The following is a 26396-nucleotide window of genomic DNA, read 5'->3' as shown; positions in this document are numbered from 1 at the left end:
TAAATAAAATCTTAAAAAAAAAAAAGAAAGAAAGTGTTTGTAGTTGGGATATTTATTTTAAATGGAAATTAGAAATGTAGGAGAAAAAAGGAATAGATAAAAGGAAACCGTGTACTTGTAATAACCTCGTTGTCATTCAAGCAAAAATCATGTTGGGATTTAACCGTTTTTAGTGCCAAAAGTAGTTTATTTATGTACTGATATACAAAAGCATGTATACTTTTGTTATTTGCAATTTAACCTGTGATCACCAGAATGGAATCATTGGTATCACCATGGAATTTGAAATGAAGAATCTTAACTTCCTCCCACTATGTGCTGAATCAGAATTTGCTTTTTACAGGATCCCATGTGGTTCATAGACACATGAAAATTTGAAACACTTTCTGGGGGGCCATGAAGGTCCTATAATTGAATAAATATAAAATTTAACTCTAAAATCAACTCAGTGGTTATTTATAGCATTATTTTTATAATGTGGATTAAACTATACTTTATACCTATAAAACCAAACCAAATTATATTAGTGCCATATTATTAGAAATAGTTACCAATTTAAAATTGAAATCATTTTAATGATAAAAATTAAACACATACTTTTTATAACTGATTATAGTCTTGGTATGTTTCCCTGGCCCTAATTTATTCATATATGTATACAAATATGATATAATATAATGTAATACAATGTAAGTCATATAACAGAAAAATGAGCATGACCAGTATATAATTAAAGAATTGACAGTAGAGAAATTTAACATATTTGCTCATGTAAGAGGTGAAAAATATGTGGTTCTTGCTTTAGGGTTTTTTTCATCAAGTTACTCTGACTCATTTGCCCTTGATGTCCATACCCATGTTGACCACAGGAATAAGTCAAGCTTCACTCCGGCAAGGTGAATGATTTATAGTTTTCATCTTGAAATTTAATACCTGAAAGTGATTGCATTGTCACAATAAACCATTCTCAGACCATCTCTGTCATCGAGTTCCATATACCAATTGTTTATTTTACAACAAAAGCCATTTAAAGTTTTGACTCAACTAATAACAGTTCTCTGAAACAGTGAATCTAGGAAGAACTATCCTCAGTCTTTATAGTGGAAACTATTAAAATTTGAGAGAATGCCCTTATTTTAAAGCACCTTTTCTACTCTAGATGCCATATAGCTGTTATTTTTTCAGTGACTGGAATGTAAATGGACAAAATGCTAAGTTTCCTTCTCTCCTCCCTAACCCTCAATAGAAAAAGTAAATCCTCACAGATGAAATGTTAGGGGAGATCAGTGATCCATCCCTTCCCCACAGGAGTATAATTCATCCAGGTGCATTTTCTCCATCTGAACATTCTTAGAAATAGAGGAGCTGCTTTGACATTGTGAAGAAAGTGAAGTTTGAAAACACAGACTTTATTCTTCTTCTGAAGAATAAAGTAATAATTTTTCAGTGAATACACTTCAGAAACTACACAGTTCCCTATTATGTTCAGAAAAGTTTTAATAATAAAATGGTCACTAACCTCTATCACAGCTGCTTTCTTCCTCTACTTTGAGTTTATCAATTTCAACTGTACTTTAAGCAATAAACTTAAGCACAGTTGTTCATCATTTTAAATATTTTTCTGTAAAGTTTTCAAATAAATTCTCAAAAAAATGTTCTTAATCCCCTTTTCAATTAATATGGTTTGAAAAGAAAATGAACAATTATTACAAACAACACTTAACTGTATTAATTTCACAGAGCTAATGACCCGTGCAGAGAATCTTGGGGTTGGGTGGAAATATCTGGAATAAGAACCCATCCCAATCCTGAGACACTGAGAATAGATGGGCAGGCCCTTGAAGTTATAACACACGAGTTTCAGTCTGCAAAACATGCCTACACAAAGAATTCCCCTCATCTCATTATCACCCAATTTACCCAAATGTCTTAATCTGAATCCACACTTGAGTGCCTCTTTTGGTTTGTTTTGTTTGGGGTTTGTTTGTTTTTTGTATTCTTACTGTGAATGAAACATCTCTGCTGCTAGTTAAGCCCAAGCTCTTCCCAGGTGCTGTGGACTCCACCCACCCGTTGCTTCTCAGAGATCATCTTACCACAGTTGTTTGTCTCTTGCCTTTTTCACAGACTTAGAAATAGACACCACATTCCTTCCAACTAGTATCTCTATTGCTTTCCTTCTTTTCACAGCAAAACTTCTTCAGGAAGGTGTCTAAAATTAATGTTTATATTTTCTCCTTTCTTTCACCATTTTACACCATCAAGCCAAAATAAATCGGTCTTCCCTTATTCCAGTGCATTTCCTGGTCATTGTCACTGATGACTTCCATAATACTGCGCTACTTCTGTGTGTTCGACTTACCCGACTTAAAAATAGTATGAGATACCCCTCCTTTTTGAACAGCTTTCTTCTCTAGGAAACCATAATATCTTATATCTTGTGGGGGGTTTTTCCATGCGTATCACTAGCCACATATTTTAAATCATCTTTACTACCTTCTACTCCATTATGAAATCTTGATTGTGAAATGTACAAAGATTTGGCCATCAATCGTCAAGTTTCCTATATTTACTCTTCTTTTTAACAAACATGTAGATATGATCTTGCATACAATCTCTAGGTCAATGTGTCCCTACTTAATATCTCTAACGTTTACTGAACATGAGATTCATAGTCCTCTATTCAACATTTCATCTATATTCCACATGACTTCACATAAGCAAGCCCATAATAAAATTATGACTACCAATAAACTTCCTTATTGCAAAATTCCTTATTTTGGAATTTGGTAGATTTTTCTCAGTGTTAAATCACAGAGATAGGAGTTAGTACTCATTCCTTTTTCTCTGTCTCTTATTCCCTCCATCAACTATATCAGCAATACCTACAACTCTCTCTACTTTTTAGTTCATATATCATGAACATGTTAATGTTTTCTCTCATCTTATACTTGCTCTCGAAGAAGCTACCACTAACAACCATCTGGGCTATGTAGTAGCCTCTTAACCATCCTCCGGCCTTTCACATTATTTACCCAGAAGTCAGAGGAATGTTCAAAACCATGAGTCATATTGTTTTATTTACCAAATCAAAACTATCCATTACCATATATTTAAATTCATTGATAATAAAATTCAAACTCTCTATTTTAGTCTATTGGATCCAATATGGTTGGCCCAGAACTTCATCTCTGAAAATCTCTCTGAGCTTCACTTCATGACTCACTAAAATAGTTTAATAAACTATTCAGCCACATTGGTTTTCTTTCTGGTCCTCAATTGTATTGAATTTGTTATCACTTTAGGGTTTTCATCCCATTTCTCCTGCCCAAGAAGTTATTCTATTTAAATAACCAGCTCCTTCTAACAATTAAATGTCTCCTTCTCCAATTGGTGACATCCAACATAGACTGGTGTTCCTTTCTGTTTATATCTATTTGATTCCATTTATCATAGCAATTATAAAAACATGTTTTCTTGCTTACCCAATTATTTAATTTGCATTTTGACTGTCTCTGCTAACTAGACAATAATATCCAAGAGAAGAGTAATTTTTCTATTTTGTACATAGTTGTATCTCCAAATACTTTGAAAAAACACAGACACAGTACATACTTAGTACACTGTAGACATTAACTAAATAAATAAACAGGACATACTCAGTATTCAAGCTACATATGCTATTATTCTAACTGGGTCTATACTGAGCTCACAAATGAAAGATTTAAGTTCATCCAGTTATGAGCAACTATCCAATTCAGAAGTAAGTACACAAAATCAGATAAACCATTCTCTGGCATAAATTTTCTTCATAGCATCTATATTCAAGTGGTACTCCATTTTTTGTGTTTAAAAATATAATTAAGTTCAAGTTTCATTCACCTGATAGTGAGAACTCAATCCCAGTCATTTTATTTTGAGTCTTTTCTTAGAGATGTGGATAAGAGAAACTAGAGAATTTGAGAATTTCCTGGGACTTTACAGTGATCAGTTTTGCTTTTCATGGCAGTTTCATGAGAAATATTGGACACTGAAAGCTTTCCTAATGTAGGAGCTATCACAAGAGTCTTCTCAATGAAGTGCAGATTCAAAATGAAACTAGGAGGTTGGAAGACTTTCCTAATTTGTAAATTTTTAGTTTTCCTTTATGCAACACAAAAGCAATTAGCAACTTCTAAATCTATGTCTTAGTACCCAAACACCTATGCTTATCCACTTTTTTTTAGGTAACAGAGAAGGAAAGAAGGACCTCATCTCATATTTATACAACAGAAGGACGCAAATAGTGTCATCTATATAAATTACCTTACTATAATTATTTTCAATGTCTGGATATAATAGCCAACCCATTTTGGGTTAATAAAGCATAAATTTTCAGTTTTGCCCATTCATAATAATCTTCTCACTTTCCATTCTTCATTGTCAAAAGGTTAATATCTCAGTCCTTTGATATGTATGTTTTTAGCAGTTTTATTTTTTACAATTAATACATTACTGTTTATGATTAAATGGTGCAAAATATGATCTATAATGTCTAATGTACATAAACATATGTTGTGAAAACTCCAGGCTTTTTGGGGGTTGCTACTATGTCTGCTAAGGTGAGCAGTGACCAGTGAAAAGGCAGATAACCAATGAATAGAGATCATGTAGGCTATTGGGGTGCTCTTCTATTATTACTCAAACCAGAAAATATATTCTAGCCCAAATCCAAGAGGTTCAGTAATGACATCAAGTTCCTCCTCAAAATTCTTACAGAAGAGGGAAAATGATCCTTCTAAGCAGCCGGCACTGAAACTCCTACGAGGGAAAGGACTATGTGTGCCAAGAACCAGCGCTGGTAAATGGAGGACTTGTAGATAACATTTGTTAAATAATTGTGCGTGGGTCAACTAATGAGTAAGGACAATCATATCTCCAGCATTTATAAAACTCTGTACAGTAGAGGGAAATTGAGCAGAAAATGTGACGTACAAATAAGGAGCATAAGGGGTTTACGTGTGTGTGCGTGCGCGTGCGCATGTGCACACACTTTGCTTACAGCCCAATAGTACACTCTGTATTCTTTCTCTCCCCATAAAACTGGACTGTTCAGGAACTTCTGCCCATTTGTTTTTACTTTCATCTATTTAAAGTTTGTATGTTTTTCAGTTTGCTTTTCATTTTTTATCACTTTCACAGGGTTACTGATATAATTTATAAATCAATGATTATACATGTAATAGGCCTAAAACCTCAGAAAAATTACTCAAAAATAATTTAAATATTTTAAGTACCCTTCTGCATTATGGACCTACAATACGTTTCATAAGTGATTTTTATCTCATTCACTTTTTATGTGTCCACTATCCCAATCATTTTGTCAATTTCCTTATGTATCTCTATAATTAGTAAATAGATCTCTACATGCATACCTATGTAAAATATCTCACCTTCAGTATGAAAATTTAATTACTTTTCATTAATTAAATTGTATGTAATCATATGGAAGTAACAACTGTATTAATCACTTGGAAGGAAGATGCAACATAATTGATTAAAAGAAATAGTTATGTGAGAAATATGAAGCTTTTAGGAAAAATAAAACAAACTCTGTAAACTATGTTCAAAGCCAAATATGTAGAGTTTTATTTGTTTTTTTAGTAATCTCCTTTTCATCTATTCAAAGAGACATGCATTATTTGTTATCTTAATGGCATCTTTGGAACACTGTGAGTCACTATCTATCCTTATTAAATCTCTTTTCACTTAGTGTTTTTTCTACCTCTTGGAGAAATTGATGAGGATGACTAACAACTGAAAAACAACATTTTTGTGGATATATTAGATATAGTAAAGAGAGGTCAAGAATGTTTAGTAAGCGATAGAAACAAAGAGAAAAACCAGCAACAATTCAAGGTTAAGGGAGACTATAAGGGGACAGTATTTGAGTGACATTAAATGCTGAAATGACAGATAGGTTACTGACAAAATAAGGTCATATTTTTATACAAGCACTAATGAATCAAATCATTTTATTAATAAGAATAATCAAACTATGTATTAGTAAGAAATAGGTGATGGACATTGGGGAGAGTATGTGCTATGGTGAGTGCTGTGAATTGTGTTAAGACTGAAGAATCACAGACTTGGACCCCTGAAACAAATAACACATTATATATTAATAAAAAGAAGAAAGAAAGAGAAGAAAGAAATATTTTAGAACAATTTGGATTCACAGAATTACTGAGAATATAATACAAAGAGTTCCTCTATAACCCATATTTTGTTTCTTCTATATTATTTTATTTTTTTAAAGATTTTATTTATTTATTTGACAGAGAGAGAGAGAGAGAGCCCAAGCAGGGGGAGCAGCAGAGGGAGAGGGAGAAGCAGGGTCCCTGTTGAATAGGGAGCCCCATGCAGGCTCAATCCCAGGACCCTGGGATCATGACCTGAACTGAAGGCAGTTGCTTAACCAACTGAGCCATCTAGGTGCCCCTACTTTTTTTTTTTTATTTTGTTTCCTCTATTTTAATATCTTACATTACCATGGCATATTTGTCACAAATAACAAACCAATATTGATGTACTTCTTTTTTGAAGACTTTATTTATTTATTTGACAGAGAGAGACACAGTGAGAGAGGGAACACAAGCAGGGAGAGTGGGAAAGGGAACCTGATGTGGGGCTCAATCCCAGGGCTCTGGGATCATGACCTGAGCCAAAGGCAGACGCTTAATGACTGAGCCACCCAGGCGCCCCTGATGTATTATTTTTAATTAAAGACTATACTTCATCGAGATTTCTGTATTGTTCCTTAATGTACTATTTTTGTTCTAGGAGCCCATCCAGGATATCATGTTACATTTAGTTGTTAGGTCAACTTAGGCTCCTTTTGGCTGTGACAATTTCTCAGACATTCTTTGTTTTTTATGACATTGACGGTTTTGAAGAGTCCTGGTCAGGTATTTTGCACAATGCCTCTCAACTGGGATTTGTCTGATGTTTTTCTCCTGATTAGACTGCAGCAATTTTTTATCATTGACAGAAAGACCATGAAGGGCGCCTAGGTGTCTCATTCGGTTAAGCATCCGACTCTTGGTTTTGGCTCAGGTCATAATCTCAGGGACTTGAGATTGAGCCCCTCATGGGGCTCTCAGCTCAGCGGGGAGTCTGCTTCTCTCCCTTTCCCTCTGGTCCTCCTGTCACTTGTGCTCTCTCTCTCTTTCCCTCTCTCTCTAAAATGAATTAAGTCTTAAAAAAAAAAAAAAGACCATGGAAGTAAAGTGTAATTTTTTTATCATATCCAGTACATACTGTATTACTTTCACTTTTGATGGTGACTTTGATCACTTGCCTGAGGTACTGTTTGTCTAGTTCCACCTTATTTAAGTTACTCAATCCTCTTTCCATACAATACTCTTTGTATGGAAGTCACAATGTACGGACCATACTTAAGGAACTAAGGAGTTATGCTTTACCCCCTTAAGGAGAGAGTATCTACAATTAATATTTGGAATTTCCCTGCACAGAAGATATGTCTAATCTCTTCCATGTATGTATGTATTCTGTGATTTATTTATATTAGTATAGACTCGTGTTAAATTACTTATTTTAAATATTTATTTTTTTTTATTTGAGAGAGAGACTGTGTGCATATGGGGGGGCAGAGGCAGAGGGAGAGAAAATCTCAAGCAGATGCCCCACTGAGTTTGGAGCCCAACTCAGGGCTGGATCTCACTACCCTGCGACCATGACCCGAAATCAAGAGTCAGATGCTTAACTGACTGAGCCACCCAGGTGCTCCTGCAAATATTTTCTTTTAGTGTGTTGGTTCTCTTTTTCATTCCCTTAAGAGTGTCTTTTGTAGAGAAGTTTTAAATTTTAATAAAGTCAAACATCAGTTTTTTTCTTTGAAGGATCATGTTATTGATGTTATATTTTAAAACTAATCACTGAAATAAAAGTCATATATATTTCCTTTATGTTCACTCAAGAAATTTTGTAATTTTACATTTAGGTCTAAGAGCCATTTTGAATTAAGTTGTGTGAAAACTGTAAGGCCTGTATCTAGATTCTTTCTCTCTTCTCTTCTCTTCTCTTCCTTCCTTTCTCTCTCTTTCTCTTCTTCCTTCCTTTCTTTCTTTTCTTTCTTTCTTTCTTTCTTTCTTTCTTTCTTTCTTTCTTTCTTTCTTTCTTTCTTTCTTTCTTTTTCTTTCTTTCTTTTTCTTTCTTTCTTTCTTCTTTCTTTCTTTTTTTCTTTTCCATATGGATGTCCAGTTGTTCCTGCACCATTGATTTAAATGGCAATCCTTTATTGCTGACTTGCCTTTACTCCTTTACAAAGATCTGTTGACTAATGTGTAGGTCTATTCGATATATATGTCTCTTCTTTGCCAGTACAGTGTTATTATTAATGATTACTATAGCATTAAAATCTTGAAATCAGGTAGTGTGAATTCAAATTTGTTTTTCTTCCTTGGTATTATGTTATGACTATCCTAGGTCTTTGCTTTCTCATATAAATTTAGAATCAGTAAGTTAATAATCATTGGAATTTTCACTAGGATTGCATTTAACTTATAAATTAAGTTGAGAAGAATTGACATCATAATAATTGTATGTCTTTTAGTTGATGAACACAAAATATATTTCCATTTATTTAGATCGTTGATGTTTTCCAATACTTTGTAGATTTATGAATAAAATTTTATATATTTTTGTTAGATTTATATTTAATTATTTAATTTTGGGGCTGTATTTTTGCAAATGGTAGTTTTCCCCTTTAATTTCAAATTCCAATAGTCCATTTCTAGTTTTCAGGAAGGCAATTTGTTTTTGCATATTAACCTCATAACATGCAACTTTGCTGTGCTTATTTATTATTTCCAAGTTTGTTTTATTGCTAGTTCTTTGTGATTTTCTCCTGAGACAATGATGTAATCTGCGAGTAGAGATAATTCTTCCTTTTCTAATTGTACATGTTTTCTTTCTTTTTATTGTGTTATTACACTAGTTACAATTTCCAGTATGATGTTGAAGCATAGTAGTGAATAAGGACATTTTTGCTTGTCTACAGATATGTGAAATACACTGATTAATAACTGAAAGTTTAATTGACCTTACAAACTTGGTGGTAGTGCATGGTCATTTTATACATTGTTGGATTCAAGTTGCCATTATTTTGTTATTGTTGTTGAGGATTTTTGCCTCTCTGTTTATGGTAGATATTGCTTTGTTGTTTTTCTTTTCAGTAATATGTCTAGTTTGTTGTGTTTGTTCCTCCTTAAGATTGTGATTTTTTTTAAGTTTTTAATTCTAATTAGTTAATGTACAGTGTAATACTGGTTTTAGGTGAACAATATAGTGATTCAACAATTCTATACCTTACCCAGTGCTCATCACGACAAGTTCACTTCTTAATTCTTATCATTTCTTTCACCCTTCCCCCCACTCACCTCCTTTCCAGTAACCATCAGTTCGTTCTCCATGATTAAGAGTCTGTTTCTTGATTTGCTTCACTCTCTTTTTTCTCTTTGCTCATTTGTTTTGTTTCTTAAATTCTACCTATGAGTGAAATCATATGGTATTTGTCTTTCTCTGACTTATTTCATTTAGCATAATATTATCTAGCTCCATCCAAGTCATGGCAAATGTCACTTCTTCTTCGACCATCTATTGATGGACACTTTGGTTGTTGCTTCCATAGTTTGTCTATTATGAATAATGCTGTAATAAACATAGAAGTGCATGTATCCCTTTAAATTAGTGTTTTTGTATGTTTGGGTAAATAGTGCAATTGTTGGATCATAGGTTAGTTTTATTTTTAAATTTTTGAGGAAGCTGCATACTGTTTTCTACAATGACTGCATCAGTTTGCATTCCCATCAACAGTCCATGAGTTTTCCTTTTCCTCCTCCTTCTTGGCAACATGTGTTGTTCATTTTAGCCATTCTGACAGGTGTGAGATGATATCTCATTGTGGTTTTGATTTGCATTTCCCTGATGATGAGTGATGTTGAGCATCTTTTCATGTGTCTGTTGGCCATCTGTATGTCTTCTTTGAAAAAAATGTTCATGTGTTCTGCCCATTTTTAATTGGATAACTTGTGTTTGGGGTGTTGAGTTGTATACGTTCTTTATATATTTTGGGCACCAACCTTTTATTGGATATGTCATCTGTAAATATCTTCTCCCATTCCATAGTTGCCTTTTAGTTGCTTTTTTTTTTTCCTTCACTGTGTGAAAGCTTTTTATTTTGATGTAGTCCCAATAGTTTATTTTTGCTTTTGTTTCTCTTGTCTCAGGAGACCTACCTAGAAAAATATTGCTATGGCCGATGTCATAGAAGTTGCTGCCTGTGTTCTCTTCTAGGTTTTTAATGGCTTCAGGTTTCATATTCAGGTCTTTAATCCATTTTGAAGTGTGTGTGTGTGTGTCTGTGTGTGTGTGTGTGTCTGTGTGTGTGTGTGTGTGTGGTGTAAGAAAGAGGTCCAGTTTCATTGTATTGCATGTAGCTGTCCAGTTTTCCCAGCATCATTTGTTGAAGAGACTTTTTCCTCTTGTATGTTTTTTTCCTGCTTTGTTGAAGATTAATTGACCATATAATTGTGGGGTTATTTCTAGATTTTCTATTCTGTTCTATTGATATGTGCATCTATTTTTGTGCCAGTACCATAGTGTTTTGATCACTACAGCTCTGTAGTATAACTTGAAATCTGGAATTGTAATGCTTCCAGTTTTGCTTTTCTTTTTCAAGATTTCTTTGGCTATTTAGGGTCTTTGTGATTCCATACAAATTTTAGGATTAATTGTTCTAGTTCTGTGAAAAAAATGTTAGATGGTATTTTCATAAGGATTGCCTTAAATGTGTAGATTGGTTTGGGTAGTACAGACATTTTAACAATATTTGTTCTTCTAATCCATGAGCATGGGGTATCTTTCTATTTCTTTTTGTTGTCTTCAACTTCTTTCATCAGTGTTTTATATTATTTTCCAAGTACAAATTTTTCACCTCTTTGGTTAGGTTTATTCCCAGGTGCTTTCTTATTTTTGGTGCAGTTTTAAATTTTTGCCTAGTGTTAATGTCAGGGTAATGGTTTCCTCATGTATCCATGTAGAAATATTTCCTCTTCTCCTATTTTCTGGAATAGATTGTGGAGAATTTTTACTTTTAATGTTTGTTAAAGTACACTGGTGAAACCATCTGTTCCATTTCTGGTGTCCATCTATCTGTGCTTTTGTCAATATGACAATCTTGATGATTACATAGTATGGGCTCTACTACTTTTTAAAATCAAAATTGTTTTAACCATTCTGGTTTTCCTTTTTGTTTTGACATTTTTAAAAGCTTCGTGATTTTTTTTTTTTTTTCAAAGAAAGACTAGTGAGCTATGTCTTCTTATTTCCTAGGGTTTGTTTTTAACCTTTATTTTTATAATGATATACACATTTTAAAAATACAGCCTGATGAATTTTGACATACATAGATAGTGAACATGTACATAACTACAAGAAGTTTTCTTGTGACTAAAACCTCTTTATATTCCATCTCTCTCTCTGACTACAGGCAACTACTGATCTGTTTTATGTCACTATAGATTTAGATCAGAATTTCAAGAATTTTATACAATTTTTTTATTTTTTTTAAAGATTATTTATTTATTTATTTGAGAGAGAGAATGAGAGAGAGAGAGAGAGAGAGCACATGAGAGTGGGGAGGGTCAGAGGGAGAAGCAGACTCCCCGCTGAGCAGGGAGCCCGATGCGGGACTCGATCCTGGGACTCCAGGATCATGACCTGAGCCGAAGGCAGTCGCTTAACCAACTGAGCCACCCAGGCACCCTATACAATTTTTTTAAACAGTACATGCTATTTTAGCATTTGAAAAACTCAACAAAAGTGTTTTGAGATTTATCCTTGTGTATAGCATTACTTTATTCTTTTTCATTGCTGAAGAGTATTCCTTTGTACGGATAAGCAAAAATCTGTTAGGTTGGTTCGAGTGTTTTGCTTTTACATAAAGCTGTAATGAATCAAGTATTTAAATTGATGTATTTATTTCTTTGGAGTAAATATGTAGAGTGTAATAGCTAAGTGACTTGGTAGGTGAATATATAAATTTCTAAGTAATTGTAAAATTGTCTTCCAAAGTATTTATGCAGTTATCTCCACAGTATGTGAGTTTTATAATTGTTCCACATTCTTGCCAACAGTTATAACAGGCAATTTTACATTTTTACCATTTTAGAAGAATTGTAGTGGTATACTATTGTGATTTTATTTTACATAATCCTAGAAACTGATTTCATTGAACAATTTCTCACTTGATTACTTGCCATACATATATCTTATTTTTTTTAAAGATTTTATTTATTTATTTGAGAGAGAGAGAATGAGAGACAGCACAAGAGGGAAGAGGGCAGAGGGAGAAGCAGACCCCCTGCTGAGCAGGGAGCCTGATGCGGGACTCGATCCAGGGACTCCAGGATCATGACCTGAGCTGAAGGCAGTCGCTTAACCAACTGAGCCACCCAGGCGCCCCATACATATATCTTCTTTGATGAAATGGCTATTCAAAAAATTTCCCCTGGGGGGGAAAAAAAATTTCCCCGTTTGAATATAGTGTTATGACTTGTTGAGTTGTAGGATTTTTAAATATATATTCTAGATACAAGACATATTACATATATTTTACAAATGGTTTCTCCCTTTTTGTGAGAATTTTATACAAAATAAAAGTATTTTTTTCTTTTTAAATGAAGAAGATAAATAACTTTCAGATAAACAAAAACTCAAAGGATTTATTACCAGCATTTATGGAATATTACAGGATGTTCTTCTAGCAGGAAAAAAATATGATACATATAGAAACTTGGATCTATTAAAAATAAATAGTTTAGGGGTCGCCTGAGTGTCTTAGTTGTAAGCATCGGCCTTCGGCTCAGGTCATGATCCCAGGGTCTTGGGATCCAGCCCCGCATGGGCCTCTCTGCTTGTGTTCCCCCTGCTTGTGTTCCCTCTCTTGCTGTGTCTCACTCCCTGTCAAATAAATAAAAAATAAAAAATAAAATTTTTAAAGAAATAAAAAAATAGTTTAGGAAATGGGTGAAATAGGTTTAAATGTGAATGAATTTATTATTATTATGTATCACTCTAAAAGTTAGGTGGTCCTATAAAGAATTATTTTTGATGCATTATGGAATTTTATATAATGTAGATGTAAAATGACATAAAAAGTAGAAGAGAGGAATTAGGACCATATGATTTAAAGTTCCTACATGGCAATTGGAAACTTATCTAAGATCATTTGAAGGTAGACTCTGATTAACAGTGTACCTATCTCTCAAATATCTTTACACTGTAATTCAAAAAATATATTTATTTTCTCTAATTCTTTCAGCAGAAGTATTGGTCTGCTGTGTCTACTACATTGTCCCTGGAAGTAGCTATCGTCACACTCAACTTTTATCTTGTAACATAAGATAAAAATGATACTGAAGATCTTATATTCAAGCATTACAAAAATAATGCAACATACACACCTTACAAATCATCTTTACCACAGTAATCTGGTTTTATATAGTAACAAAAATTCTCATTTCAAAAGAGCTAAATCCAACAAGATGCTTTATAAAATAACATGAATTAAAACAAAGCAATCATTCAAAAATGAATAAAATACCAGTAAAATGATACTGCTATAAAAATAAGTTGATTTAAAAATTCTTTCTGGAATAAAATTTGTAAATATCAATCAAGACTGTTAGAAACATTTTCCTGAAGAGCAAATATATGTCTATATATATATGTATATATAGATATATATAGGAATTTATACTAAAACAAAACAAAACAAAAATAGGAAGAGCAAGCCAAATTTTCACGAGATTTTTCATTATTTTAGTTTATTTAGTAATATATTTGAAACCATAGAACCCTAGTCAATATTAGTAGACTAGAATATTAAGTAGAGAAAATACTACTTTTGTACAATTTCAAAAACAACAGAGTCCCATCACTTTTAAATGGGGATATTTTGAAACAAGTCACTTTCATATTGAAATTGTATATGTGTGACTGTGTGTATAGTCAGGATTTTACTAGGAAAAGAATTAAAACGTGTGGAAAATAACTTTATAGTTGGTACAGCACTAGCAGAAACACATTCTATTACTTATATTAATAGGAAAACACCCAAAAAATACCTGTGGAGTAATGACTTATCTTGCTAAACTTTGGGTTTGCCCTCTAGTCACTGTATTAGATGGGTTTTAAAAATAACCTGGATTATTTCAAGTACTTTGCATGGTAATTTTCTTTACACTGGTAATTCATGTATGGATTTCTAATTAGGAAATAAACAACATACCACTTTTGTTATATTTCTAATTCTCTTATTTCAAAATTAAAAAAAAATAGTTACTTGAACTTGTTTTCAAGTACATTTTAAATCACATTAGTAGTACTTCAAATTTAGGAAATATAGATTGGGAAATTATAAAATGATGAAAAAATTAAGGCTATATATATATATGCATTACAGTCTGTTAATTCTGAGTGTAACATGATATGAACAGAGAAGCAAATGTACCCAAATCCAGACCCATTCTTGCATTGGTAGAGTGATCTCAGTGGGCAATGTTACAAGGCTGAGACTTGTAAAAGAACGGATGTGATGGAGTTAAAGAATATTGTAGTTTTCCATGCAGTTTGATTATATTCACGTAGTTATGTTGACATATGACTAGAATTTCTAGTATTTATTCTAAAATAGAATATCTCATAGAAATATTCATTCCAAGTGGAAACAATTTTGTTCTTTAAATCTAAGTATGTTATATCCCTGTTTATTACATATTGAAATGTATTTGGTCAAATTATAAAGGTAACAATAAAGATTGTTGTCTGAGATATTCAAGGGCTTCAGATTTTTTTTAAAAGATTTTATTTATTTATTTGACAGAGAGAGACAGCGAGAGCAGGAACACAAGCAGGGGGAGTGGGAGAGGGAGAAGCAGGCTTCCCGCCAAGCAGGGAGCCCGATGTGGGGCTTGATCTCAGGACCCTGGGATCATGAGCTGAGCCAAAGGCAGACGCTTAACAACTGAGCCACCCAGGTGCCCCAAAGGCTTCAGATTTTTAAAGGGCTGAAAATAAAATCTTGGGATTGAATATTTTTCCTAAAACTCCAGAAAAATAGTATAGTACACATACACTTAAAAGTATCCTAAATCACATCAACAAGTTTCTTTTGAAACTATTCCCTGTTAAAAATGAATGTTTTTCTAAAAAAAATAAATAATACAGTTTAACTTAACATACAATTTTTATGTCAATGGCTCTTTAATATATTTACAGAATGTCAAAATACTTTCAAAAGTAGTTGAAGCTGTATGAGACTTAATGACCATAATTTCCTGTCGGCACTTTTAACAGTTATACTCTTTGAAACTTCTGAATATATTCACAATTGTATTCTCAGTAAAATTGAATATGTTGAGTTGATTGAATGTCCAGAGGAACCAATTAAAGGTCGGATATTAATATGAACAAGAGTGTTTCATAAATGATGAAATTATTCTCTATTTTTTCATATTGGAAGATAGATTGCTTTCCCTCTAGAGCTAAAAGCTTTTTAAAATTTTGTTATTTATTAAAGTACAGGTTTTCTCTAAAAGTGAGGCTAGAGTAACTCTACATGTAATCATCTTAGTTGGAAGTAGGAGAAAATGAACCCTCTATAAAGTTATATTTAATCTATCCATCTCTTATATTCACGCAGAGAAGTGTTGCCAAAGGAAATTCAAAGAAGGTTGTGCACTGGGGCCAAGCTCCACTTTAGGAAATAACATTTCCTGATTATGCATTTGGAACTTTATAGAGGAATTTATGCAAATGAGATCATACAACCTGTTTTCTGTCTTGGTTCTTTATTTGAAATATCTGATAGTCATTGATTTAACATGACAGGAATGTACAATACATAGTGTAAATATTAATTTATATATTTAAATAGTTTTAAGGAAAATTTTGGTTTTTGATATCTAGATACTCCTAATTTGAAATAAGTCTAAAAACATATACAAATGTGAGAGAAGTGATGCTAGGAAGGTATGTAAGAGATATGTAAGTTTATTTCTAAAATTACTGTACTGGATATTCACTGAATCCACAGATTCACAACTGCCATCCTGCACTCTAGCCTTCAATATACTTATTATTTAATTGAATTAAGAAAGATGACTCTATGTTATGCTCTAGTTTTGGATGATCACAGAAAACCATATATCACCAATTTATTACGTTCAATGTATCAGCCTAAATGCCATTGACCCACTATTAAACATTAAAAATCTTAATGAAAGTAAAAGTAAAATTAAACTGAAAAGCATTTCAAGGTGACATTAAAGTAATATTAGACTAAATTGGGATGCATCTTACACACTAAGGAAAATGCTGCTTAACAGCATTAAAATCAAAATTAAATTTATAATCAAATACGATGATGGTCAAAAAATTCAACTTCAGTATTATGTCACATGTTGTACTCTGTTTATAATTTAATATTCTTTCTAGTTGTGTCTATTAACAGGACCTAAGTATCACACTCCCATCCTTAATCTCAATTTATTTCCTGTTATGTAAACATCATGTCTCCGTATAACTTGCTCCTCCATGGGTCAGTTAGATTCTTCTTCCCTCAATTACCCATATTAGTGGTTACAATTAGAGTAGTTTGGACAGGCTCTTAGAAAATTTGAAAACATTGATTTGACTGTATTGAGCCATTCCTTCTCTCTTATGATCTTTTCATAAACAATCTCTCACACACACACAATTACAACTTTTCCACTGTAGAAAAAAAATTAAGATTTTATTTATTCATTTGTCAGAGATAGAGAGAGAGAGCACAAGCAGGAGGAGTGGTAGGTAGATGGAGAAGCAGACTCCCCGCTGAGCAAAGAGCCCGATGTGGGACTCGATCCCAGGACTCTGGGATCATGACCTGAGCCAAAAGCAGACGTTTAACTACTGAGCCACCCCCAGGCATCCCAAGCAGAAAATTTTTTATATTTGGTTTTTAAATAAAATATATCTATTGTCTGAAAGAAATATTGTTATGTTACAGAATCATGATGATGCTATGAAAAATTCAAAGCACTTCAACCATGTGTTGCTATCAAGTTCTACCATTCATTAAAACTACTAAACCAGAGGTACCAGTATTTCATAGTTTATAGCTGCCTCAGTCTCTCAGTAATTGTTTTTCTTTGATACCCCAGACCAAAACAGAGGATAGCTCCATGTGTGAAGTAGTTATAAAAAAAAAAAATATATATTAGAATGCACAGAATCCAAAAATCACACTGTGTTTCACTAAAAATTTAAAATATTATTTGGTGTCCCTGTGAGTTTGCTATGAGGCTTTGGAATACTTTTTGGGAACTACAGGATTAAATTCCTATAATTATTAGGAAATTGTTACAAAAATGTCTGTATTTTTACATAGATGCAGATAGAACATCTTCTCTGAAGGGTTTGCTTAATATATACAACATGTTTTTAAAAATACTGGGTTATCACAAAGTAAGGTTCAGTTCATAGACTGAAAGCATGACCTAAATCTAAAAAAAATGCATATTCTTATGCATTTCAGTACATGAATCAACTAAAATGTGATAAAATTATATAATCTCAAAGCAGTCTAATATATGTTTGTAATTGAAAGTATTTATTTTTATTTATTTATTTTTTAAAGATTTTATTTATTTATTTGAGAGAGAGAGAATGAGAGACAGAGAGCATGAGAGGGAGGAGGGTCAGAGGGAGAAGCAGACTCCCTGCTGAGCAGGGAGCCCGATGCGGAACTCGATCCCGGGACTCCAGGATCATGACCTGAGCCGAAGGCAGTCGCTTAACCAACTGAGCCACCCAGGCACCCCGAAAGTATTTTTAAATTAGAAAATGATATACACTAACCTGATAAGAAATAGGTATAAATAGCATAGGAAACCACTTCATTAATTTTTAACATCAAAAAAAGGGGCAATACAATGGAGCAGAGATAGTCTCTTTAACAAATGGTACTGGCACAATTGGGTAGTCATATGCAAAAAAAAAAAATAATTTTAGATGCAGACCTTACATTGTTCACAAAAGTTAAATAAAAATTAATCATTGACCTAACTTTAAAATATAAAACTATAATACTCCTAGAAAATAACATACAAGAATAGATTAGGAAAAAAAGACAGGAAAAGACAAAAACATATATTAAAATTTAATAATAGTAATAATAATAACAGCAATAAATAAGTTTCTCAACTGCCAATTTATACCCTCCCCTGCCTTTTCTACACTGTACTTGTTAAAAGAAAGTCACTATTTTCAGCTCGCAATTAAGAAATAAGGAATAGGGGTGCCTCGGTGGCTCAGTCATTTAAGCTTCCAACTCTTAATCTGAGCTCAGGTCTTGATCTCAGGGTTTTGAGTTAAAGCCCCACATTGCACTCCATGCTAGGGAGTTTACTTAAAACAAAAACAAAAACAAAAACAAAACAAAACAACAACAACAACTGAGGAATAAAGTTCTACTTCCTTTTAAGACAAATTGTCTACTTAATTATTTGGAAATCTTCATAGGTGATTTGTTTATTTTATTCCTAGTCATTCATTTAATTATTCAATGATTTATTATTCCATAAATGCCTATTACATCAATTGTTTGAAGCGCTTTTCAAGTCAACTATATATTTACTAATATTTTGTCTGCTTGAACTACCAATTACTGAAATAGTGATATTTAAGAAAAATCTGTAAGATTGGATTTGTATATTTCTGCTTGGAATTTTATAGTGTCCCCCACCTCCCATCACTGCTCCCCCACCCCCACTCCACTCTTAGTCATTTTGATGTTCTTTCGTTAAATGCTTACACATTTAGGATTGGCTTGGAGAATTGATTCTTTTGTCATTAGGTAATGCTGCCCTTTGTCCCTGATAATTTTCCTCCTTCTGAATTTCGCTTTGTCTTAATGGGCAGGTGTAACAATCTATTCCTTCAAATTTTATTTGTCTGAGAATATATTTCTCCATTTTTGAAGGACAGTTTCTCTGGATATAGATTTCTAGGTTGATGAAGTCTACTGTAATTCTTACCCTTGCTCTTCTAAAGATAGAAGAAAACTCTCTGGCTTGCTTCAGGATTTTATCTTTGTCTGTGGTCTCTACACTTCCGATATGTATGCCTAGATGTCAGTTTTTGTTGTTTGTTGTTGTTTTGTTTTGTTTTGTTTTTGGTATTTAATTGGCTTGGCATTCTCTGCACTTCCAGGATCTGTGGTTTTTGTCATTACTTTTGGAAAGTTCTCAGCTAAATATTTATTCTGCTCCATTTTTTTTCTTTTGTCTCCTTCTGGTATTCTAATATTGTGTATTTTACACATTTTGAAATTGTCCTACAGTTCTAAGAAGGTCTTTTCTATTTTTTTCTCTTATTTTTTCTCTTTACATTTCAGTTTGGGGACTGTGGCAGTCAGGATTTCCCAGAGAAACAGAACCAGTGGGATCAATCTTTCTATCTAGGCAGAAAGAAAGAGAGATTGGAGTTTTAAGAATTGGGTTACACAATTGTGGGGATTTGGTGGGTCTAATCTCTATAGAACAGGGACAGGTTGGAAACTCCTACAGGAATCAATAGTGTAGTCTTAAGTGCAGAATATGTAAGGCAGATTGGTCAGGGGGAAACTCAAGCAGAATTTCAGTGGTACAGTGTTTTTTATTTATTTATTTGAGAGAGTGAGAGAGAGCTCATGCACAAGTGGGGGTGGGGGAGGGGCAGAGGGCAAGGCAGAAACAGACTCCCCACTGATCAAGGAGCCCCACACAGCTCAATCCCAGGATCCTGTGATTGTAACCTGAGCCAAAGGCAGACACAACCTACTGAGCCACCCAGATACCCCTCAGTGGTCAGTCTTGTATCAGAATTCCTTCTGTCAGAAACTTAGTTTTTGCTTTAAGGTTTACAATTAGGATGAGGCCCTTAACATCATCAAGAATGATCTCCTTTAGGCACAGTCAATTGATTGCAGATTTTAATTACAACTGCAAAATAACTTTGCAGCACCATCTGTATTAGTGTTTGAACAAACAACTGAGCATCATAACCTAGTCAGATTGATACACTATTTTTGATTTTTTGCATGTTTTTAAAATTCTGTCTTAAAGTTTCAATCTTCTTATGATACCAATCTGTTTTGTATATTGTGCATTTTTTCCCATTAGAGTCCTTAATATATTATACATAGTTATTTTAAATTCTGTACTAATAAAGCAAATGTCTATGCCATGTCTGAGTTTGGTCCTAATGCTTTCTCTCTTCATGCAATGTCTTTTTTAATTTATTTTTTTGCCTTTGGCATGTCTTCTATTTTTTTGTTGAAAACCAGTCTTCATTTATTGGCAATATGAACTGAATAAATAGATCTCTGATGTAAGGATTTATGTTGGCTTCTGCTTGAGACTTGCACTAGCCGTAGGCAGCTTCAGATTCCTCTGGTGCCTCGTTTTTGTTTCTCTCTTGACTTCTGACTTTCCTTATTGGTTCCCCAAGAATCTTAGTCTTGCAGCTTTTCCAGGTATGATTCACTATTATTATATGGTAGCCCTGTTGATATTGGGGTAATGTGTGAGGACGGGTGTGTTATATGATTTTCCAGTTAAGTTTCAGTCTTTTAGTAGGCCTGTATCTCTGGTTGTGACCAAATTTACCAGTGTTGTCTCCAGTATAACTTTTTCCTCTCTTTAGTGAGGCAAGACTGAAGAGAACTGGAAAGGAAGGAATGCCTAAGTCTCTGGGACAATGCACCAGTAATGTTTTGCTCCCTGGGCGGGAGACTTTTATAATCAAAAGGCATTGGACATATTCACAAGGATTGGTCTTTCCCTTTTCCTGCCAGAAGCACGCAGGGATCTTTCTCAAATCTTCATAAAGAGAATCTGAATAAGGTTCCTGGAGGTAAAATTCCACAAAATTGTGAGGGACCCTCTGATGTTGCAGTCCCCTGGTGAATCTCAACCTCAATCTATTCTATTCTCAACTTCTAGCAGTTCATCAAAATTATCATTTAACAATTCCTACCTGCTTATCGCTTTAGAGGCTTCTACTCCACATATACAGTTGTTGGCTATGAATCTCAGGATTGGTCCATCTCTCCAGAATTTAGCGTGGGAGTTTGCCTTTTGATCTCAGTTCTTTGATGGGTCCAAGTAAAGTTGATGAATTTAGTTTGTTTTGCTTTTACTTGTAAGGATTTTCTTACACCCTTGGAAGCTCTGCAGACTTCCAGGCATTTCAAATGTCAGAGCTGAAACCAGAAGTCCCTTGCCAACAGTCATAAACCAACCTAGGCTCCAGTAAATACATTAAATATTTTTTCACTTTTCTTGTAAATGAGTATATGTATTACTTTCAATGATTACATAAATGAGAAGTGAATTGTTGACAGTTTTCATGGCATGATTAAATTACTCAGTATTCTAGCAGCTCCCAAATGTCAATTTGCTTCTTTTTTTTTATTTTTTTACTATATATGTGATTATAATCCTCAATGTAATTTCTCTTTTTTCATTGAAATTCATGTGCAATTTTAGAACTACATATTCCAAATGTGTAAATTCTTCTAGAGTATTACTTGTGATTGGCAACATCCACAGCAAACCAACGTAACAGTGAAAGAATACTAAAATGATGCATTGTTGTAGAATAAACCTTAGATGAGGCAATACGAGAATCTCAGTTTAAGTCCTTCCATACTAATTTGCCAAATGACCTTGATAAAAAGAGCTAAACACCCTACATACTGTTTGACTCCTTATGTACATAGGTTCCAACTGAACTCATTGTCTCACTTGTAAGTTAAGTCAAATTCCAACAGCGTTTTTTAGTCTTCATAAATGATGAGAATACTTTGAATGAACTTCTTTTATGCCAATATTTATTCTGTTTTTAAAAGGCTTTCCACCAAAGGTTTACTTAGATTTTATAAAGGCCTTATCAATGAGACCTTAAACTAGTCTTCACTTAAATTCTATACCCTTTGCTCTCATTTCTTCAATTCCAATGTTAAAATAATTCTTAAAGCAATGCTATTTTCCTATTTAATTACTTAAAAATTAATTTATAGGATTTATTTTTCTGAATATGCAACAATTCTTTCTTAACCCTAATACTACTCATTCTTTTCCTAACCAAAATTTGTTCTTCCCAACTAGATAAAAAACTTCAATAAGTTAGATGCACCTGTGTGTGTGTGTGTAATATTACTTAGTAACTAGAATAGTCACTGGAGAGTAAGGTATTTTTACATAAATGAATTTGTAATTAATTATATTTCCCTGTAGTCCAGCAATTCTGAAACATTTTGTTTTGAGAAATCTTACAGACTCAAAAATTATTGAGGCCCACCAAAGAGTTTCTTTCATAATTTAAAGTCCATCTATATATATCATGTTAGAAATTATACTGAAGTTATTTTAAATTATGTGTTTTTTAAAAGTAACAATACCTTCATTGTATAACATAAACAACATAAATTTATGAAAATGATTATTTTCCAAAGCAAAAAAATTAAGGAGAATATAACATTGTTACATAGTTTCTATTTCATTTTATTTTTATTTATTTATTATTATTATTTTTTTTTTATTTTTAAAGATTTTATCTATTTATTTGACAGAGAGAGACACAGCGAGAGAGGGAACACAAGCAGGGAGAGTGGGAGAGGGAGAAGCAGGCTTCCCACTGAGCAGGGAGCCTGATGTGGGGCTCGATCCCAGGACTCTGGGATCATGACCTGAGCCGAAGGCAGACACAACCACTGAGCCACCCAGGTGCCCCTCATGGTTACATAGTTTTTAGAAACCACTTTAATGTCTAGCTTAAAGAAAGACTGGGATTCTCCTATCTACTTTTGCATTCTCTCCATTTGCATTCAATCTGCTGTTCATTATAGCCTCTGAAAATTTTCAGCATGCACACATGATAACAAAGAGTGGATAGTGCAAATAATGTTTTAGTATTTATATAAAAGTAGTTTTAACTTCATGGACATACTGAAAGTATATTCAGGACCCCCTGGGTCACATTTGAAGACTCTTATTTTAAATAATGAGCATATCATAGAAGGGTTTTCATTTCATTTATATCAGATTTCTAAATATAGCACTATCACATCGTGAGTGATTTATATATATATATATATATAATATTAATTTACTATGTAATTCTAACATATAGAAAAAGTTTTCAATTTAAATGCAGCTGAAATTTATATTGATTCTTGTTATTATTACCAGATAGTAACAATGAAAGAAAGATCAAAACCAGATGTTACTTGTGGGTTATTTAGTTTCCATAAAATTAATAATAATAATAATAATAATAATAATAATAAATAATCTGTTATACATTGTAAACCAAATTGCTTCTATTATAGAGTCTATTTATCTTTTATTTGGCAATATTTTAGAATTTCTTCTGAGATTTTAGCTCATTTGTGGTTTTGGTTACTTAGTTTAGTCTTTCTACCTGGAAATTTTATTTGAAAAAATTTTTTATACATGATACAATATTTTAGTTATATTATTAACTTTACTACATAATGCAATGATTTTTGTTCTGGGGCTTCAGGGAACATAGAGACGTAACAAAAGGAAGAAGGATGGCATAAAAAATATTGTCTCTATACAAAATAAATCTTATACAGATATCCTTAAAATTAACTATGGCTTCTCTCAACATCATCAAATCAAATAATGCCAGTATTTCTTTTCCTTTCTAGAATGTCTTGCATCCATTTCTGAGAATTTTCCACCTTCTAAATTGTACCTGATGTTGAGCTGAGAGGAATTTAAGGAAGTAAATATAAAAATGTGAAGTTTCAAGAGTGTTCACTACACTAAAATAACCACCTAGTACAAGTAAGAAGATAGTGGCAAAATCTCAAGACTTAAAGGGAAGATAGAAAATCTTAAGGACATCTAGAAAGGAAAAGAAGTTCATATAATACAGTTCATTGGGCATTCCATCAACAATAAGAGTTATAGAAGACAACATAGCAATTATTTCAGTGCTGAGGGAAGTAATTTTGAATGTAGTACTAGACATCTAATCAAATGTTCATTCATATCAGAAGAAAACCATATAATTTTTATAACACAAGAAGTTAGATTATAACTGACCCTTACACAACTAAACAATTAAGCAGCAACAAGGAAAACAAGAATGATAACAAATCCAGAAAGGTAGTGTTAGAATGTAAGACACAATATTGAAATATGTTTTAATCAATTTTTTATTAAATGTAAATAATAATTACTGTCAAAAGTTGATACTGAAATATTATTGTAAATTCTAGATAATCTATACTGAAAGTGAGAACTAAGCAATGGGGAAAATAGAGGGAAATAAAACCTGATTTTGTTTGGCAACAAAATTACAGTTGGAATTCAGAAGTTTTGTGAAATATGAATTTTAGATATTCAAATGAAAAAGAGAAGCATAAGTGCCAAAAATAAAATATAAAGTGTATGTTCAAACACAATAAAATAATTTAATAATAAAATAATTTAAAAAGGCAGTGGTAGAATTAATTACATTATACAGGATAAAAAAGCAGTAGAAAATAAAAGAACAAAGCCATGTATGCAATTTATCAATAAAATACCAGAAACACAGATTTTAAAAAACTGAGATGTACAGTGTTTATATCTTTCCATTGTTATACAAGAGACAAGTCAATGTCAAAGCAGTGCTTATAAAATTAGGCTTTCTTATCCATAGGTCTCGAGACCTCAATCATAGTATACAGAGAGACTATAAATGATTTTAGTTATAATGCACTTGATTCAATGAGATGTTCTTGTGACATTTGTAGTATATTTGATAACTTATAGAGACAAAAGAAAATTTCCAATATTAATTCTTTTTTCCATGAGAAGATGTTGTCCAATTTATAACAGGTTTTTGGAAAAAACTGGAACGGAAAGTAGACATCAAAATAATAACTTCAAGGTAAAACTATTCATTTAGTTGACCTACGGTGACAATTCCATTTAGCCATGATTGTGAAAAATCCACTTACTACTCTAATTAAGAAACCACTGCCCCACTGCCTCTCCATGGGTTTGAATTTGGCCTGGTGTGGCCTGCTGGGCCGTGGGAGGCTGGTTCACCTCCATCCTTCACGCTGTCTTTGACCGCCTGCTGGTCCAGGTCCTCATGGCAGGCGCCCAGAGGCAGGGGTTGGCAACGGTGACAGTTTGCTTGCGGTCACTGCCGCTGAGCTGCAGCAAACCCACCATGTGGCTGCTCTATTCCCTCAGCCACCAAAGCTCACCTGTTTGACTACAACAATGGCCAGGGGAGGATGAGGAAGATGTGGATGAAGATGTTCATGATTCAGAGGTTAAGGTGGCGAGCCTGAGAGCAGTAGAGGTACAAAATTGCTCCAGTGTGGTTGAATCAGGAGATAACCAAGAAGAACAGAAACGGGTGGACCTACCCAGGAAGCCACCTGACCCCATGGGAAGTGTGATTTGTTGGCAAAGAAAAGGAACGTGACTGTCTGCAACAGAAAGCTCTGCAGGAATTAAAACAACAGCAGGAAAAAAGAAAAGAAAAGGAAGAATGTGAAAAAGGTAATTGCTGAAGAAAAGCATAAGGAATGGGTTCAGAAAAAGAATGAACAGAAAAGAAAAAGGGAAGAAAATTATTAAAGAAATGGAGGAAAATGCAGCAGAGGAACTGGAGAAGGAACATTTGTAAGAAAAGGCAAAAAAAAAAAAATATCAAGAATGGTGAAAGAAAACAAGGCTGAAAAATGTGATAAGAAGAAAAGGAAAAAGCAAAACAATGGCAATGTGGATTACAGGATAAAAAAGGTTTAAGGAGTGGTTGGAAAATTCAAAAAATAAACCTTGTCTGGCTGCAGAGATCTATGGTTATGCCAGTGGAAAACACAGAATTCTACAGTGGAAATTATGATTGAAAATCAGCCTCTCATAATCCAGTTCCATGGAAATCCATCCATATGTCCCCTTCCAAAGAAGCTAAGGACCTATGAGGAAAGAAGACTAAAAGGCCTGTGATAAGTCAGGCAAGGAGCTCATTGTTTCTGGTGGTTCAGAGTGGGAAGTAGTCTTTTGTCTTGGAACTCTGTGAAGAATACAAAGATAGTGGACGTGGGAAATGCTTTCACCTGGAGCTAATTTTAAACTTAGAATCATTTTTCACTGCTCAGTCAACCCCTCAACATTTGATGTGATTATTGGCAAGTTCAAATTTTTGCATTTGTATATATTGTTCTTAGAATTAATTGAGGAATGTGTTTTATATATTTTCATTTTCATAGG

The 26396-nt window shown here is 33.3% G+C and overlaps 1 pseudogene; it reads left to right on the top strand.

Moving 5' to 3' along the window:
* Positions 1 to 4725: 4725 nt before the first annotated feature.
* LOC102729412 (coiled-coil domain-containing protein 34 pseudogene) lies at positions 4726 to 26182 on the top strand (annotated as a pseudogene).
* The last annotated feature ends 214 nt before the right edge of the window (positions 26183 to 26396 follow it).

Source organism: Leptonychotes weddellii, chromosome 1, assembly GCF_054177405.1.
Source record: "Leptonychotes weddellii isolate Sample4059 chromosome 1, ASM5417740v2, whole genome shotgun sequence".
Classification (NCBI taxonomy): Eukaryota; Metazoa; Chordata; class Mammalia; order Carnivora; family Phocidae; genus Leptonychotes; species Leptonychotes weddellii.
This window is presented reverse-complemented; position numbering and strand designations above follow the sequence as displayed.